This window comes from Saccopteryx bilineata, chromosome X (assembly GCF_036850765.1).
Source record: "Saccopteryx bilineata isolate mSacBil1 chromosome X, mSacBil1_pri_phased_curated, whole genome shotgun sequence".
Taxonomy (NCBI): Eukaryota; Metazoa; Chordata; class Mammalia; order Chiroptera; family Emballonuridae; genus Saccopteryx; species Saccopteryx bilineata.
Genome location: NC_089502.1, coordinates 67,178,243 through 67,181,901, shown reverse-complemented (window position 1 = coordinate 67,181,901; position 3,659 = coordinate 67,178,243). Strand labels below are relative to the sequence as shown.

At 38.5% G+C, this 3,659-nt stretch overlaps 1 pseudogene; it reads left to right on the top strand.

The window, feature by feature from the left end:
* Positions 1-1,641: 1,641 nt before the first annotated feature.
* Positions 1,642-2,897, top strand: LOC136317689 (translocon-associated protein subunit alpha-like; annotated as a pseudogene).
* The last annotated feature ends 762 nt before the right edge of the window (positions 2,898-3,659 follow it).

Here is a 3,659-nt window from a genome sequence, read left to right as displayed (position 1 = left end):
ATGCATAAACATATCACAATGTTGTAGTGATCTTTCCAAAACTCTCGAAGGGTTAGAATTGTATTCTCAGTGACCTCAAAGCAGTGGCAGAACAAGTGCTTTGTGTAAAGCTTTTTAAAATTGGAAATGACCTGCTGATCCAGTTTGCAAGATTGAAGTCATGTTGCATGGGAGGTAGAGGACTTTCATGAATTTGAACTCATCCAGAATGTCATCCTCAAGACCAGGTGGGTGGATGGAGCATTTTCAGGGATTAGTAACGCTTTCATCGGGTGTTTATTTTCTTGAAGATATTTCTTCACTGCAGGACCAAAGATGAGATTTACCCATTCAATAAAAAACTGCCGCATAACCCATGCCCTAGCATTGGCACGCCACATAACCTGCAGTTTTTCTTTAAGAATCTTGTGAATCTTAAAGGTTCGAGGATTTTCTCAATGGTACACTAGCAGTGGCTTTACTTTACAGTCACTGCTAGCATTTGCACACAATTCAAGGGTCAGACAATCCTTCATGGGTTTATGACCTGGAAGCTTCTTCTCCTTTGTGGTGATAAAAGTCCTCTGGGGCATTTTTTTCCAAAACAATCCTGTTTTGTCACTGTTGCACACTTGTTGGGGGATGTAGCCTTCCTTTGCGATAAGCGCAGCAAAACATGCGATGTACTCCTCAGCTGCCTTAACGTCAACACTCGCAGCTTCACCATGCCTCACCACCGAGTGGATGCCAGATCTCTTCTTGAAATTTTCAAACCAGCCATGACTTGCCTTACACATATCTTCTGCTGCCTCTTTTGAGGTTGATAGTTCTTTCTTCTTCAAGTCGCCATAAATAATACGTGCCTTTTCGCATATTAGTCTCTGTCACTGCATCTCCTGCCAGTTCTTTCTCTTTCACCGACACCAGCAGAAGCTTCTCCATTTCTTCATGGATATTTGTCCTTAATTGGGACAGAATTGTAGTTCCTTTCACTGGATTTGCGCTTTTGATGGCATCCTTTTGTTTAAGGATGGTACAGATTGTAGATGTATTGCAGTCATACAGCCTTGCCAGTTCCATCACTCGTACACCACACTCATGTTTTTCTATTATTTCTTGCTTTACTTCTATTGACATTATTCTCTTCTTACCACTGTCCCTTACACTCACTTTCTTTGGCCTCATGAGAGCACACAAAAAAAGTTAGTAAAAAATGCAAAAATAATGCAAGAATGAGTACAGTGCACGAGATTTGACTTGATTCTGTGGGTAACACGTGAGAAAGAACGAGATGCTGGTGTTGTGCTGCCAATACTCGACCCATGCGCCAATGTGCCAACTAGCAGCAACTTCCTGAATCATGACTCATATCTCAGAATTTTGCTCAAATCTTGTAAAAAAAAATGAACCAGTTCGCAGCTCGTATCTTACAAAATTCTTATGTTGGTCTACTCGTGTCTCAAGGTACCACTGTATACAGATTGTGCTTCATAGATATACACATTTGAATCCCACATGACACTATTGACCAGTGTCACTCCAATAAATTTAACATAAAAATAATGTCCCCTACTCCACACTTCCACTATCAGAGCCTGGCTGATGAATAATGGCATTATCACAGGGTTGCTGAGATCTCTGTGGACAGAAACTAGACACAGGATGGCCCATGCCAGGGGATTCATTTCTTACCTGTTTCTACTTCTCTTGCCCATGTTTCCTGCAACCCATTTACTCCAAAAGAACCATGGAAGCTAAATAGCAGCAGCTCAATATCTAATGAAAGACAAAGAAATAGTGGAAGATTAAATAATTGTGGATGCCTGACCAGCCAATGGCACAGTGGATACAGTGTCAGAATGGGACACAGATGACCCAGGTTCAAAATCCTGAGGTTACCAGCTTGAGTGTGGACTCATCCAGCATGAGCACAGATTCACCAGCTTGAGCGTGGGATTATTGGCTTGGACCTGGGATCACAGATATTACCTCATCATCACTGGCTTGAGCCCAAGATCTCTGGCTTGAGCCTAAGGTCACTGGTTTGAGCAAGGGGTCAGTGGCTCTGCTATAGATCCCTGCTCCTAGTCAAGGCACGTATGAGAAAGCAATCAATGAACAACTAAGGTGTTGCAACAAAAAACTGATGCTTCTCATCTCTCTCTTTTCCTGTTTGTCCCTACCTGTCCCTCTCTCTGTCTCTCTCAAAATCTCTATCGTTAAAAAAAAAATTGAGAATGAAGATGATAAAGCAGAGATAGAAGAAAATGAACCCACATATTTGGCAGAAGATAAAAAAGATGTATATGTTGAACCCTCGGGTTTACCAAGTGTGAGATAACTGTCTTATTTGTGAAAGATTTTCCATGAAATAACATGAAATTTCTGTTAAGCTTTACAAACCAGTGTACAGAAGATTTTATTGTTAGATCTCTAGATTCTTCATTCTGTTATCCTCAGGACTACTACCTTTCTACCCAGAGTTTCATGGCTCTTCCATTGAACACTGTATTGCCACCCCAGAGAATTTTGAATGCTCTTTCTCTCCTTCAGAACCCATAGGTCAATGACACTTTGTTCCAGTTAACAATCTGAATTACAATGATTTGAATGGCAATGTATTTCAAGATGCTGTCTTCAGTCAAATAGTTACAATGATTAAAGAAAGGGTGGCTTAGATGAAGTAACTATTCTTATGTATATGTTTCTTGATAGTTTTAGGCTCTTTGTTGTTGTTGGCCTTCATAAACTGGAATCTAGAAAGCTCAGGAGACCCATAAAGAAAGTAGAGATAGGTACATCAAGTCAGAATCATGAGTTATATTCCTCAGGAAACTTTGAATCAGATAAATAAAGTTTCACCAAGAAGGTTGCCCAGGAAATGAGCACAAAAGATATCAGTAGGATCTGATGAGTAAATGCTCCTTTGTGCAAAATTCAGTCTATTTGACTTGACTTAATGTTTTTTGACCTGATAAGATTTAGTGTAGAATCCATATCACCAAAGAAGGCAACTACTACTTAGGTGTGGACTGAGCAATCAAAGTCTGTGACTATTTCAAGCATGCCTTTGGAATACTGGTATAATGTTATTGTCTCTTTCTTGTTGACATGTTCTGATATTTTCTCCCAAAAGTCAATATTTTCCCAGTATGATTATAAATTTCCTGCCTTGGACTGTTTTAAAGAAAACAATTTGCTTCCTCCTTAGAATCTCAATTGAGGACATACATGAACATTTTGTTGTTATTGTTGCTGTTTTGCAACTAGAATTCTAAAGGCATAAACAGAAGCAGCTGCTTTTTAGCAATAGATATTTCTTGGTATTTTGCTGCTGTTTACTATAAAATGATCTCTCAGTACACTTCCCAAATGAATTCAAGGATTTTTGGATCTCTAGCAACAAAATATGAAGTATAAAAATTCTGCTGAGTTTGATTTATAATATCAACCTCACTTTTTTTTTATCAAAAATAAAATGGTATGTTTGTAATAGAAACTGAGTTGTGTTGTCTATTCCTTACCCAAGGAATAGCTTTGTAATAATTTTAGACCTACTTACTTTTTTTAAAGAGATCATTTGTTTTTCTTAATAGAAGCATTTTGTTTAAGAAAAGGTACCTTGGTTACAGATTAAGAAAAGATCAATTTATAGGATCAGAGATATATTCCAACTAATT